At 38.3% G+C, this 16,217-nt stretch overlaps 1 pseudogene; it reads left to right on the forward strand.

Annotated features, from left to right (window-relative positions):
• The first annotated feature begins 902 nt into the window (after nucleotides 1-902).
• LOC130708676 (endogenous retrovirus group V member 2 Env polyprotein-like) lies at nucleotides 903-1,812 on the forward strand (annotated as a pseudogene).
• Nucleotides 1,813-16,217: the final 14,405 nt, after the last annotated feature.

A 16,217-nucleotide genomic window follows, 5' to 3' on the forward strand; every position in this document is an offset into this window, starting at 1 on the left:
TGGCAGATTGATTTCACACAAATGACCCTGTGGTCAGGGTACAGAGATCTACTAGTACTTGTTGACACCATCACATGTTGGGTTGAAGCCTTCCCCACTCAATCTGAAAAAGCTACTCAAGTCTGTAAGTCCCTTCTAAAGGAAAAAACTCCTCTGTTTGGCCTTCCAAAGTCCTTCTAGAATGATAATGGGCCCTCTTTTGTAGCAAAGATCACACAGGGGCTCTTAGTACCCCTAGGGGATAGATTATAAGCTACACATGAACATTGGACCAATTTACTTCCCTTTGCACTCCTAATCTGCAGTTTAGCCCATTTGAGATGACCTATGGGAGGCCTATTCCTACTACTGACATTCTACTATATGAAGGAGTGAGCCAGACCCTATAATATATTGTCAGTCTGGGGCAAGTTCACAAGGCAATCTTGGATTATGCCAATAAGACGCTGCCAGCTCCCGCTACAGATACAGCGGGAGGAGCAGCCCCTTCACAAGTTAACCCTGGAGACCAAGTTCTTCTTAAGACTTGGAAGGAGGGATTCCCTGAAGACCAACTATTAACAAAATGAAAGGGCCCCATAAAGTAATTTTACCATGCCCACTGCTGCCAAATTACAAGGGATCACTAGTTAGGTGCATTTGTCTGGACTAAAAGTCTTACCTCTAAAAACCCCATGGGTCAAAACAGAGGAACAATACACCTGCGAGCCAGTGGAAAGTCTAAGATACCTATTCAGAAGACAAGCACCACTGACAGATAAGTAGAAAGTGATGTGGTAGGTTGGACTCCTATTTGCTATTTTTGCTGCTATATTCTTGCTTGCATCTTGCCAGGTTGCTCAACCACCCTCACTGGAGAAGAAACTTTCTCCCCTGCTGGGTCCAGAGGACAGGAATCGGTGATGAGGTGGACCCTTCTCTTGGCCCTTCTCCTAAGGAGGGGGTGGGGAGAGGATGGCAAAGGAAGGGGAACTTGGAGAGAAAAATCAATAGTCAACTTTTCCAGCATTTTGGCCTCAGGAAGTAATCTAATTGTTGGATCTGTCATCCCCACCCTCAAGAGGGTGTTCCTGTGCTCCAGTTTGTGCCTGTAAATAAGGACATGAATCTCACCTTGACCTCTGAACCAGGGAGGAGCACGCCACTTCTAATAGTCGATTTGAGGATCATGTGATAGGGGGTGTAGAGAGCTTGCGGACCCTTGGAACCAAACCAGCCTGCAGTTCCAGTGGCCCCTTCTCTTCACAGGACAAGGAAAACTCTGTTGCTTCTGCCAGGCAGATACCTGCCTTACTGATGTGGGAAGCTCATCCTCTATTTATACTATGTCGTTTTTCACTTCAAGCTCCCCGTGCACCCCTAACCAGACTCATTGGTGTATGGACCTGTCTCTACTCTCCCCAGTATCCAACCCAGCACCTCTTGTACAAACTGGAGGGGAAAGGCAGCCCCTTCCTGGAGACTTGCCTATGGCCTCCCATCTGCCTTCAGCAAGCAGGAGAGAAGAGAGGAAAGCAAAGAACTAGATGGGGGCCACTAGACAGAGGTCCCCTGCCCCCCAGATGCAGTAATATACCTAACTGGGGATCCCTTTTACGTTGCTTTCCACTTTCCCCGGCCAAGCTTGCACCCCTTCCACATCTATTCCTCTGTGGTCCACTACAGAATAAACTCCCCTGCTGAGGGAACCCAAATTCCTCCTTCTCCTGGCCTCTCCGGGCAGTGGCCTATCCATGCATACAAAATATGCACTTCTGGGGAGAATGCACTTTGGGATGATTGGGCCCTAAAGGACTAGGCATCATTGTATAATGCCACCTCTGAAGAAGAGACCTTCATCCCCTTGGCCCTTAAGAATAAGGGGTGTAGAATCCTTCAGGGGGAATGAGATAGGCTGGCACCTGAGGTCATCTGCCCACTCCTGGACAATACTTTCTAAAACAACAGGATATAGCACTCTCACCAAGACACACATGCATGCATATGAAGGTGTACGGCTTGACAGTCAGAAAAATGGCAAATGTTGCATGCAGATATCATCAAGGAGAATTCACTCCTCAGAAAGGGGTGGGGGAATGCTGGAGAAAGGTGAGTGGCAGCATGTAAGTGTGCCTTCCTTCTGAAATCACATACTTCCTACAGCCCTCTCAATGGCTGGAGATTTTTGACTTGCAAAGTATACTACAGTTCGGTCAGCACCTGGAGTCACCTCTAGCTGAATCATGGCAGGATTTCCATAAAAATGGACAGAATATATGATAAACTATAGATAATTCTGGACTACTAAATGGTTTCAGAAAATTAGCCAAAACATTAGGAAACAGTTTGAGAGAGAGAGACAGAAAAAAAGATAGAGATGGAAAGTGACAAAAAGAGACAAAGAGAGAGAGAGAAAGAAAATTAGAAAATTATACCATATCATCCCAAACCAAAGGCAAATTTGAACTGAAAGCAAAATGGTGGTACTTTGTGCTGTGCAAAGATGACATCTGGTGTAGGACCCATCCAAGGCTGGTGTTCTATCATTGAGTAAACTCAGAAAATGAAGATGAGGCTTAGACCAGTACCGTGGCTGAGATCTCAAACTCCCTTTCTCTAATTACAAACGCAAAAAAAGAATATGTTACCCCATATGCCACTAAAATTACCCTCTGGATTTATTTATATCTTGAGGTATGCACCTAACTCTGAGAAGATAGAATGAGAGAATTAAGCTTTCAAAACTCATTTCCATAGTTTTGTGTTTTCAGTCCCCAATGCTAATGATCTTTTAATGCAGATTTTATCTGTGAATTCTATTTATTGTAAGTGGTCATTTGCTAGCTAATGTATTTATTTATTCATTTATTCATGTTAGGAAATAGAAATGCAGAATATGTGTTGTATTCTCTGATTATATCAGCAGATAGCTCAATCACATTCTTAGAATAATGTTGCCACAAACTTTTGAATTGATAATAGACTATTGTGTATACAAAATCCAGGTTCTTAAAAAAAATGCTCTGTTTTCTTCTGAATAAAGCAATAAGTCTAGGTCAGTAATAAGTTTATATAAATTAATAAATGCTAACTTCTTTGAGTTTAATAACTCTTCCTATGGGTTTTGTAGCTGAATATAAACCACCTACCTTTAAAGCTGGGGGAAATCTTGTTTATTTCTAAGAAAATATGTAATTTTTGATGGACTCTCTAGAATAACATTGGATCTGTCAGAATTAATTAAATATACATGAAGGTCCAATAGTCAGATGAAAACCATGATCCTTGTGGTACTGATTTAAAACAAACAACAAACAAATCTACAATAACGGAGGCTCTCATAGATCATCTAAAACGAAAAAAACCTCCATTATTTACAAGCTTCATGACTCATCGTTCAAGTGTTCCTGCAGTTCCACCTACATTAAAATTTCCAGAAAAGCTTTTCAACTCCTGGCCTGAATCCTCCCTCTTTCTCTAATCATTTTCCTTCTCCTGCTCACTGCCCTAAACTATACTCCCTTGAGACATTTATACTTATGATTATCACCAAGACATGTCCTTTTCTGTACTGAAAGTTTCAGCCAAGGGGAAGTCAGTCAGCTTCACAAACACAGAATTAAAGTATTGCCGAAACTCAGTGAGGTTTTTTGTTCTTTTTAAAATCCATTTGGGTCACAGTAATGGATTAGATACCTTGAACAGCCTTGCGTCAGAGTAGTATACAGGTCTGTTTTAATTTAGCCACCAGTGTGTCTAGGTCAAATTTTTTTTGTTTTTAATTTTTAATTCACAGCTTCTGTTCCCAACCAAACTTGAGACCGCTTGCCTGCGTGCAGTAAAGCCAATCTATTGATACCAGGTTGTGGTGAAGGAAAGTGCAGCATTTATTGTAGGGTGCCAAGCTAGGAGTCCAGGGCAGCTAGTATGCAAGACACCGGAACTCCTGGATGGGTTTTAGGAAAACGTCCTTAAAGGCCAGGTGAAGGAGGTGGGTTGTAGGGCCTCATGCACAGTTCTCTGATTGGTTAGTGGTGAGGTAACAGGGTGGTGTCACAGGGGTTAACATTATCAATCTGGAAGCTCCAGGAGGCCTGGGAACTATGTGCTCGTGGTCATCAAATAGTTAACATCTTCCGTTTGGTGGGGGTTTTAGCCTCTGTAAAATAACTTAGGAAATGTGCATCAGATATTGTTATCTAGGTACTTCAGAGAGGAGCTTAGCAGAGGATATGCAGGAGGGATCTGTCCAGGGAAAGCCCCATAGGGTCCTGCTTGGTTACACTTGTGCTTAAAATAGGCTTTAAAGATAGTTCTTCCATTATTAATAAATTCCACCAATGCCACATAAAAGAATTTCCCTTGCAGTATAGAGCCTGGAGCCTGGGTCCCTTTCCCAACTGCTCATCCCAGATCATCTCCATGGGGAATTTAAAGTACAAAAAGCTTCTTCATTAAACTTTGAGTAACTCTTTGAATACAACCTACATATATACTAGGAAGCCAAGTAAGCTACATTACAGAGAACAATACCATCACTTATCTTGGTCCATGCAGCTCATGAGTTAGACACTTAAGAATTCTAGTCTGTACTGTTCCCAGTCACTAGCTCCATCCTATTAAAATTATTCAGATTTCTCATTTCTCTATATTTGTAGTTATCACAGTGATAAGTTTGATCAACTAAATATAACATATACTATGTGCCTGGCACTGATCCAAGGACTCTATACATATTTTCTCAGCATAACTCTTATAGCAGAAACATAAACTGTGATTGAAATATAATATAGAATCATTTCTGAACTCAGGACATAAACCCTCAAAGTTTCTTAATAAAATAAAGAAAAAAGAGATGAACAAGGGCAAGGAGGAGAAAAGGAGGAAAAGGAGAAAAAGAAGAAAGGATATTTGCCAGAAGGTTAATAAAGAAATGAGATCATGTTAAATATGTAAGTTATGCACTTAAAGTTACTGTTGTACTCTCAGTGGCTACTGAAATTTCTCCTTTGCTTATGCTTGATGATATCTGTGTAGATGACTGAACCAGACCCCAAGCATTTTCCCACTGGTGATGGAACTATCAAAACCAATGCTACTAATAGTTTGAATTACATTGCTCCCCATTTTTGAATGTCTTAGACTATATCTTGAGTCCCCACTATATATAATGAACATATTACGAATATACTTTACAACAGTTTATGAGACATGGTTGTTGCTCTTTGCAGTGTATCCTTGAAGTTCCTCTTACCAAAGTTCTTTTCTGTTGCTTGCCTCTGGGTTTGCCATCTGAGTTGTTCTGACCAAGGTGATGGTACCATCATTACACAAACAAAAGGCTTAAATGTGCTTGTAGGATGGACTTCCTTATGTGCCATGAGAAGAATGTTTTAGACAGAGGAGCAGATCACCACCCACTGCCAGCCTGAAGCAGAAAGTCCTCTGCTGAACCAATATTTATCAGCAAAAAATAAATGTTCATTATTTTTTGCTACCAAGATTTCTGAGGCTATTTGTTATGCAGCATTAGTAGACTGGTGACTAATACAGACAGTAGACCTGGCTCCTCTCTGAGCTTATTTTAGACCTCCTTGTAACTCTCAGGATTCCAGGCATTCTGACCTCCTCTCATGTCTTCAACACACTAAATTTATTCTTACTTCATGATCCTTAGGCAGGCTGTTCTCTCTGCCTGGACATTTTCCCATGGATTACTTTGTAGTTCCATTTCATCTTCCAGGTTTCAGGGTATTACCTACTCAGTGAGGCATTCTCAAACCACCATGTCTAAATACAGACCCCATCCCTCATCTCTGTAAGCCTCTATCACATATGTTTTTTACATTATTCATAGTGTTTATCACAATTCATAATTATTTGTTTGTTTTCTTACTCATTGTCTTTATGGCTAGTTCCCTGAGAGCAGGGAGTATATCAGTATTTTTCTCCAGTTAAACTATAGTAGACCCCCAGAGTGCCTATTTAATGAGTAACTATACAAATGAATTAACCCCCATTTACCATACCCAAAGCCACCCCAAAACTGCATGAACACCACACACAGGTAACAAACTCACAGATAATAAGATGTATCCTCTTTGGATAGAGACCTTTTTTTTCTTTCTTTCCTAGTTTGAACACTCTAACATTTTATTTTTTTGAAAGTATAACATCTGAAATAAGCATCTCTGATATGCTGGTGATTCCAAACTGGAGCTCTGAAGGGTGGTCAGCTTTATTTTTTCCTTTTTTTCCCACCACAGTCTGTCTGGAAACTCTCATTTTAGTGTTTTTTAGGTCACTGATTAATAAAATAAAGATTTAATAGTAGGAATATATTCATGTTCATCACACTCTGATTACAAGTGGTACATTTAGACACCAATTTTGGTTTTTTTTTTTCAGCTTGACACTTCACTCTATGGTTTTCTGATGTAACTAGATAGCATGTATCATCCTATGATTTGTTTTTTCCAAACTATTTGGCTTTAATAGTATATTCAGAAAGTGTAGGAAAAGGCTGTTACTTTTTTCCTTTACATTTTCATTCCATTTTCCTTTCAGCCAATATAAAGGTATTTTCTAAATTATTTACTAGATATGAGCATGAATTCTTACAAAGTATATAGATGTATAAATACATATAATGTCTACAGTTATTTTATAGGATGACAAAGAATTCTTCATAAAGATCAGCCAGTTTCTCTGTAGTTATCATCTGCTCACCTCTAGTCAAAGCACTGAGTATGCTTTTCTATATGGCATTTCTTTTTTCAGGAATTAGTTTCCTCTCTCAATTAGCTTGTTTCTATAAGAAAGAAAAGTTAATAAGCTCCAAGATTCAAATTATAAGATGACACAAGCTACACAGTAAGTGTGCATTAGTTATTCTATAATTTATATTCAAAATTGGAGAGGTAATTTGCAAACACCTCATAATAAATCCTGAGCTAAAAGAAATGTTTGTCAAATTTTTCTCTCACTTTGTTTTCTGTGGTATGCAGATGTCCAGTTTGAAATTTGTCACATTTTCATACTTCCTCCTATACTGCTCTCCTTCTTTGATTTCTTTTCAAAAAGTAGAACAAAAAGCAAGCAAATTAAAATTCATATCTATGAAATGAATTTTGCAAAGACATTATTTTCTCTCTTTTTTTTACTTTTCCCATAGTTCTGCTTCCCAATTAATACGTCAAATAAGTTTAGTCTATCTTGAAATAACTAAACATTATGAACATTATTTATAAGCATCAGCTTATCTCTTAAGATTTAGTATCACCATTCCTGTTACTATCTGACATTCTTTTCAGAATCACAAATCATCAAATTCCAAACCAAACCAAAAATTATCCTCCAAACAACTCTTTATTCCAGTTTCGTATTTCTGCCTGAGGTATACCAATATATTCGGAACCATAATTTAAAGTTTTAGAGTCACCAAAACTCTACATCCCATCATTCACTGAGTCCTTCAGATTCTCTTCACCATATGTGTTGCTGTTATTCTGGTCCATTAACTCTTTACTGGACCAGTGCAATAGCTCATTCCATATCCAGCTCCTGAAATATATTCTATACCTGCCGCATAATTCACTTTTAAAAGACCAATTCTGCTCATATCCTTTGCCTGTTCAAAAACTTCTAAGAGCACCTTATTTTGCATAAGTCAGGTACAAATTTGAAGTCAGGTACCAATTCATTTTAGCACCAGAGGCATTCCATTGCTAGACTCCTAAACTATTTTGCATTTTCCAACAATCCCTGTTCATGAAATCTTCCCTTGTCCCTCCACCATAGCTCAAGTGTGTGCTATAGGTTTAAATAATTTCTTCTGTCTTAAATATTTTTCTCTCATTTTTTTCCCTGGAGAGATTGTATCCATGCTTTCAGGATCATTCCTTTTATTTCTATGAAGTAATCACTGGTCACCTCTAGTCATTAACTCTCTAAGCCATAATATTTTGACCTTTTTCATGATACTTGCTAACACAAGTTAGATTTCAGATATAACTATGCCATAGCCAGTGGAGAGGGGAACATATCAAATGAGGTATATTGCAGATGGCCCTGAGCTAGATGAAAACTGAAAACTCCACGTTGTGTGTGTGTGTGTGTGTGTGTGTCTGTTAGAAAAACATACTCACATATACTGATTGAATTGTACACCTAGGATACTATTAATTAAAAAGGAAAATATCTTTACTTATTAGTATAGTGGACAGAAAAGGAAAAGGGCCAAATTTTCTGTCCTTCATACTCTCCCACCACTACTGGCAGAGCAAGATCATCATGGACCAGGCATCCTGCTTAGAATCAGTGAGACTGGCAATAATCATGCAGCTAGTGAGGTTTTTTAGACCATTCTGGATATCATTGGGTGTATCAGTGAGCTTTTTCTGCTTAACAAGCCACCTTAACACTCTGGGTCTTATTACAACAATCATTTATTTAGCTCAGGACTCTGTGGGATGGCAGTTTAGACTGGGCTCAGCTGGGTAGTTCTGGTCGATTCTGATAGACTGGTCTCAGGATCCAACAGTTTGGCTGGCCTAGCTAGTGAACCTCATCTAGTGACTTCTGTCTTATCCGCGTGATCTCCCACTTTTCATCAAATTCAATCAGGTCCTCACACGGCAGCTGAGTAGGACGCCAAGGAAGCAAGCAGAAATGTGCACTGCCTCCTAAGGCCTAGACTCAGACAGGTTCATCATCGCTTCTACCGCACTGTACTCACAGGAGGAGCTATAAACCACACTGCAAGGGGTGTGGGCTACCACTCGGGGTTCTCATGTTCCATTTTTTTTCAACTGCTGAGAGGCACCCTTCCACATTCACCTTCCCTGACTGGGCTCAGGGTTTTTACGGGGCTTCCCTGCTTCAGCCCTGGCAATCAGCCGCTGAGCTGCCCTCCTGATGCATCTCCTCTAGGGTTTTTCTATCAGGAGCGGGGAGGAAATTACTTTTATTGGCTTGTTTACTCCTTAGACCCGTTCTGAGAGATGGGAATTTATTAATGAACCAACTGCTTTATCTTATTTAGGGGAAAAAAGTTTTAAAATAACAGTAAACAAAACATTTGATAAGAAGTCTAAAATTACCTTTACCTCATCTAATCAAACAATTAACAACGAACACATATGTAATATATATATATTGTTTTCCCCCCACAAAAACAAACCTAGCAATCTATATTTTTTAGGAAATTCTCCATATTGATGGGTCTGAGAAGCCTTCACTGAAAAAAGCTGAGTAGTGAAAGAAGGTAGTACAGGCACAGGGTCCCTAAGGCTGGAAGTCTTTCCTGCATTCCAGAAGTGGGCATTTTGATGACATTCATTAAATGAGCAGGACGGGGAAGAAAAGAGTCCAGGGGTACACTTAAATAATTGGGAGTCAAGAAGGGGAGGACTAGTTCTAGGTAGTATATCAAAGTGCACAGGCAAATGAAAAGTAGTACGGAAGAAGGTTCTAGTCTGGGGGGGCAGGGAAGAGGACATGTCCTGAGAAAATCAGGACAATGAAGGCCCCTATTCAAACAGTTTGGGTACAGGTGTTCCTAGAGAAACAGAAATATTCATGAAGTATTGTACTAACAACTGATCAGGATTAAGGAGAAAGAACATGGAAAAACAATCCTGAGATTTGAGACAAAACATAACACTAAATGGAAACCAGAGCTAATCAATTGAGTGCACAATATTGGTTCTGACTGGCAGAAATGCCTATACATACAGACCTTCAGTGGAAAAGATTGAAGTCAGGGAAAGTGTAGGAGTTATTTGTGTATATGTGCTATTTAAATAGTGAAAAGTTTTTGCTTATTGAGCATGTTTTTGTAATTTTTGTTTCATTCACAAAGTATAAACACTTTTTTTTGTCTGCCAGATGCCTAGTACATATCTAGTGAATATCAAAATTGTTATTGTGCCAGAAATTATTATATGCAATCCAGATCCTGCTTCAAGAAAGAATTCACTGCCCAGCTGTGAGAAGTATGGTTAGATGAAAGCCTCCCACTGTCAGTCTGTCTCAGTTTTTGAGTCAAGTTCATACTTCTCTAGAAAAGCCAGCCAACGACCGAGCAAGGCAGTGATGCAACGGCCTAGGCATTTCTGCCCAATGTGGACTCATCTAAAAGACAGTCTTTGTTTAGGAACTGTCTGTTGAGGATGTTTTGTTACTTCATGAATCACCATGTTACTCTTTGCTTCGGATCTGATCGATTATGGTATTTCACCAGTATGCTATGAAGTGGAGTCTTTGTGGTAACCAGGAGGCTCAGCTGGCATCTCCGTGGTATGGGAGAATGAAAGCAAAGGTAAGGGTTACGAGGGTACTTGAAAAACTGCAAATAAAAAATTTTATGGGGCTTCCCTGGTGGCGCAGTGGTTGAGAATCTGTGCCTGCCAATGCAGGGGACACGGGTTCGAGCCCTGGTCTGGGAAGATCCCACATGCCACGGAGCGACTAGGCCCGTGAGCCACAACTACTGAGCCTGCGCGTCTGGAGCCTGTGCTCCGCAACAAGAGAGCCCGCGATAGTGAGAGGCCCATGCACCGCGATGAAGAGTGGCCCCCACTTGCCGCAACTAGAGCAAGCCCTCGCACAGAAACGAAGACCCAACACAGCCATAAATAAATAAATAAATAAATAAATTTAAAATCATACAGTGGCTTCCCATTGTATTTAAAAAAAAAATTTTATGAACCCTTGATTAACAGTAATAACAAGAAAAGTATAACTGTTGACACTTAAAGATAATCCACATCTTCATTCTTGTTCCCAAATCCCACCTTTACATCTAGATCATCTTTTCCTAGCATGTATTGAAACTTCTTCCCTTTCCTATTCTTTTTTTTTCAGTATGTGAGCATGCTACTATCCTGATAGAGTAAATGAAAGAAAACCCAAAAGGGAGATACTATGATGAGTGCTAAATAACTAAAAAGATACTACCACAAAGTATTGATATAATCCTGAATAAAGTAAACAGAGTGGGCGTGAATGTCTATTACAGTGATGATGGTAGTATGGTAGGTAGAAATCATAGAGAAGAGATAGTGAAAATGGAGAAATGAAGGAAGCAAGTATTCAGACTAAGGTTTGAAATTCACAAGGATTGATAGGAATCAGGATTATATCTCTTTTTTGTTGTTCATAAAATTGAATTTTCACTAGAAATGATGCTGTGAGTACGAGTCATCTTTCAATTTGATAGACTCCGACACTTTTTAACCCTGTTCTCCTCCAATATCTATATGTATTTTGCACAGAGCAGGAATAAAATTCTGACTTTTATGATGTGATCTAATTAATATACATGACTGAAATACAATCTAGGAAATCTTAAACCACAGTGTTCCCAAATAACTAAGATTTTACTCATCCATGCTTTATATCTGGAAGGAATATTTATTCATGCATCCAACCATCCAACCAATCACATTTGCACATATTTGGCATTCGTTATTAATTTCCAGCATAGTTCAGGTTTTATATGCACAGGTGTTCTTCATGTAACTTCCAGGGAATCAGATATTTTCAGTGATGCATCTAAATTTTAATTTGCCTAAAATAACTGGCCATATCTGTGATTTTAATGTCAACATAGAAGTATTCTGGGATTTACTAAGCTTCTTGAAAAGCCAAAGCAATGTTGTACTGCATTTTGGATATCTTCTAAGAAAATATAGAAATCTGAAAGTGTTTATAATCCATGAAGATTTTATAACACTTGAGCTGAAATATATTGTAAGAAATCTCAGACCATCCTATAATGAAAATAGAAATTTTCAACACAGATATTACTTGAAAAGAGCAGGCAGAAGGTATCTCAACACACACAACTTCTTGATAAGATCCTAAGGTATTACCTATCTCTTTTGGAAATCATCATAAGTTAGGGGTCTCCTTTCAGTGCAAGGAGATGAATTAGAGAAACAGGACATGACTTCTGAAGTTTGGAACATCATGCCTTTAATGTGTTCCTGAATTCACAGAAATACTAAAATCTTAAGATAGTTCCCTGGATTATTGAAAATAGACATTTGAGCTAACACACAGTTTACTCACGTTCACACATAGTTAACATATATGTTGCCACATATAATGAAAAGAAAGCCAAGAAATGAGTAACTCTGGGAATTTTTATGGATAAAAATGTGTACCCCCAAAAGGCTAAACTTGCTATCAGATGCTTTGTGTTATGCTGCTTGCACACAGCTCTGATGGTCTGAGGTTGATTTTAGGCCAAGCAACTGCTATGTTTGTCCTTGAGGTGCTTTGATACTACTGTCAGAGACAAAACTAGGATTTCAAAGAATCATTGAACTGATTATCCATGTTTTTAGATCCATGATTGTATCCCCAAACCTAGGTGAAACACAGCAATTTTAATCTCAGTTAAATTGTATGTCATAAATATACCTTAAAAATAATACAAAATGGAAAAGATAAAAGTAGATTTAAGATTCATTTACTATAGTTAGCACTTTTAAAAAAAGATTCTATTAATCACAAGTTATCTTTATCATAGTTACTTGAATGTGTAATTCAAAGTGATAGAGAAAGCAAGGGCCTTGTCCGTAATGGTCAACAGATTCTATTGGCTTAATGGCCTTGTCAATGATAAGGCTCTAAAGTCTAAAATTCTTCATTTTTTGTGCGGGGTTTGGAAATGCAGAGCACGTTATCTTCTTAAATACTAAATATGGTTTGCCAGCTGTTTCTGTTGTTTCATTTATACAAAACTGAATGTTACCTTTTGTTGTTGTTGTAATCTGCAGGAGAAGGTGAATGGAATTTGGCACTTCCCTCTTGCCACTCAGCGAATGGGACACACCGGTAACTATGTCTCATCTCAGCCAAGACGGCCGTAGTGGGTACCTGGCACATCAAAAATCTAGTTGCATGAAAGTGGTCTTCGTAAGTAATAAATGACACACATTTAACTAGCACCTGTTACAATCTTCAGGTTGTCACCGGTCTCAGATGTACCCATCAAGAGGAGCATAGTGGCCCTGTTGTTTTTCATCCCTGTCATAATAATACCACTGAAATATGCAGGATACTTAGTTTAGGTTAGGCCTTTTTATCAATGTCTCTTCAGTATATGACTTAATGCGTGAATGCCTTTTAAAAATTCAACTAGTGAGAATTCAATTAGTGAGGTTAAATAAAAATATCCCACATTTTAAGAATAGAAACTAAATAAGGGGGCTATTTTATATTTATATATATATATATATATATATATATATATATATATATATATATATATATATATATGGAGAGAGAGGGAGAGTTTTTCTTCTAAGGCTCAATAAAGCTTTTGCTCACAGGTTAATTTAAGAAAACAATCTAGCTTGGTGTTCATGAAAAACACAGTCATCTGGTTTAAAATGACAATAGTTGAAGTGAAAGTGAGGTAATTATGTTAATAGCCTATTGAAGATTTCAGTCAAAAAGGGAGGACACAATTTGGGCACCTTATTAATCATTCTTTTTTGGAGTTGTATGACTTGTAACCTGCTCTGTTGGGTTAACTCAATTAGAAGTGCTCGCAGGTATCATAAATCTCTTCATTTTAAGTGCATCATTAATTTTATGAGAAAATTAACCCAACACCATTAGAGCAACAGGCAAATCTTGACAGCTATTTTTTCTTAGACTGTTCTAGTTGATATTTGATGGGGTCCACAAACAATTTTATCAGTTCAGTAGGTTTTTACCTTGAGCCTGCTACAGCTGATGGGATCCTAGGATCAGTGGTGACATCAGTTGTGCTACACACAACCTTTCCTTACCACACAGAACCATCCCTGATGTGTTCACTCTAATAGGGGAAGGTTACTTTCAACTTTCTGCTTGCGGCGTTCTGATAACCTTGCATATTTAATTGTAATTGAGAGTCAAGTGACTTCTACAGAGTATGCATTTTAATTAGCTATCAAATGAACAGCGAGGTTGTTTGTATAGATTTTCTTTCTTTGTACTAATTAATTGGGAGTCAAGGTTCAGGATCTTGTCTTGAAGAGTCCACTGAAGACGTTCATTTCAAATATATATATATATATATATATATATATATATATATATATATATATACATCCACTTACAAGCATGGGATTCAGAGTTCATTTTGCATTCTAATATAGGCCAAAAAGAAGCATTTAAATGGATGTGCAGGTATCATGCTGCAAGTAATAATGACAGTAAGGTAAATATTCAAAAAGATTTGTGTTTTCTATTGCAGTCTTTAAGATAAATAAAAATGTGTTATTTTAAAAATCATTAAGCAGGCAGGAGAGAACTCTGTAGGCATAATTATATCTTAATTTGAACAGAAATTATAGTTTTAAAAAAGGGCAAATAATTCAAGATTTGAGGATTCCACAGAAAATAAATGGAATGTAGAATGGAGGCAGTATTCTGAATATCCCAAATACTTTTGTGTCCAATTATTTAAAATGAAAACACTTAGGCAAAAACTACTTAAGTTCTAATTTTTGCCTTCTGCCTGGATTTATAGCACTACCAAAATAGTTGCATACAATAACATCAGCCTTGAAAATAATTTAAAAATTCATAAAACTGTAAATAGTTTATTATTCTATGAAGTTTATATTTGCCATACCTATATTTACTAAACAGATAGTGATCCTTCCCATGCCACTGTGTGGTCTACAAAATGTGAGATGATCAAGTTTCCTGAAAGAGGGTGAACACAGTTCTGAGATCAACAGTGAATGTATAATGCTGTTCTTCTTGCATAAAAGAAAAAGTTTGAATCTTCTGATGCGGATTGAAAAAAATGCATCTACCAGATCAGTAGCTGTACACCAAGTGTCATAACCTATGTTAACATATTCCTGTAAAAATATCACATCTGGCAAAGGATCGCAATTGGGGCTGCAACTTAGTTAAGTTTATAGTAGTCCATTGTCATCTGCCAAATGGATTCATTCATTTATTTTTGACTAATGGTTTAAGATAGGAACCAGCACCACCATATCCTTTAGATCTTTAATTGGGGCACCAATCTCTGAAATTCTTCCAGGAATGTATTCTTGTTTCTGATTTACTATTTTGACTTGAAGATAGGGCAGTTTCAGGAGCTTCCACACTTAACCCTTATCATAATCACTGTTCCTCCACAAATCAGAGTGAACATGTCGGAGTTTGGCCAGGTGCTCAGAGAATGCATCCCAACTGTGTATTGATGGGCCAGGAAATAGCTACTGGGTAGATACTTGGATGCACTAGATCCACTACAAGATAAACCTGGATCAGAACTTTACTTATCACTTGGCCTCCACAGGCTCCCACTAAACGAGGGGCATGATGAGTGTTATGGTATCCTCTTATCAGTTTGGATACTATATCCAAAAACATTCAAAAGTTCTGAGTATTTCCTTTTTCCAATGTGAGGTTAAGTCTGGCAATTGGCACAGCACCCTTGGGGACAGATTGAAGGAATATTTTTTCTTCCTCAGGGGCATTTGGTTTCACTTTCAATTATTGGATTCTGGGTCTGTGAACTGACTTAGGTTTTGAAACCACATCAGGAGTCATGAGTTTTTATCCATTGCTGTAGAGGATGTAAATCTTCTATGTGCCACCTCTAAATTTCTTTGGATGTAAGGTCAAGTCACACCCTAGTTGGCTGCGCATCTATCTTGCTACCAGAAAAATCTATGGCCTATCAGTCATTGCCACAGACCCAAGGCACCCTGGTTGCCACTTCACCCTTGCTGTCCATAGCAGTAAATATTTCTACCTTCCGTCTATTGGATAAATGCTGCCACTTAAAGCATGACATTCTGAAATCCTATTATCTCTATTGACACTGTAGAGCCCAGTTCCAGAAAACATCTCCTATTATCAAACCCAGCCTACCAAAGTTTTTAATTTGCCCTCTACCAGGGAATCTTTTATTACCTTTGTGAAGACAGTATCCTCTTGGACTTTACACAAAACATGGTTGACCCATACACTAGGTCCTAATATGCAGTAGGTCTGGCCTAACATTCCCACCTACCCCCTTGAGCCTTCTGACCCCAAATACTGTTAAGGCAGTTCCAGCATCTCTTCCTCATTTATTGAGGACTGTCATATTTCCCATGGTTTAGGGATCCATCAAAGCACAAAATAACTAGCTCCAGATGCTCTTACCATGATGTTAAACAAATTACCCTCTTGTATTCTTTTCTACTGGTCCAGTGTCTTCATGATCC

Source organism: Balaenoptera acutorostrata, chromosome 8 (genome assembly GCF_949987535.1).
Source record: "Balaenoptera acutorostrata chromosome 8, mBalAcu1.1, whole genome shotgun sequence".
NCBI lineage: Eukaryota > Metazoa > Chordata > Mammalia > Artiodactyla > Balaenopteridae > Balaenoptera > Balaenoptera acutorostrata.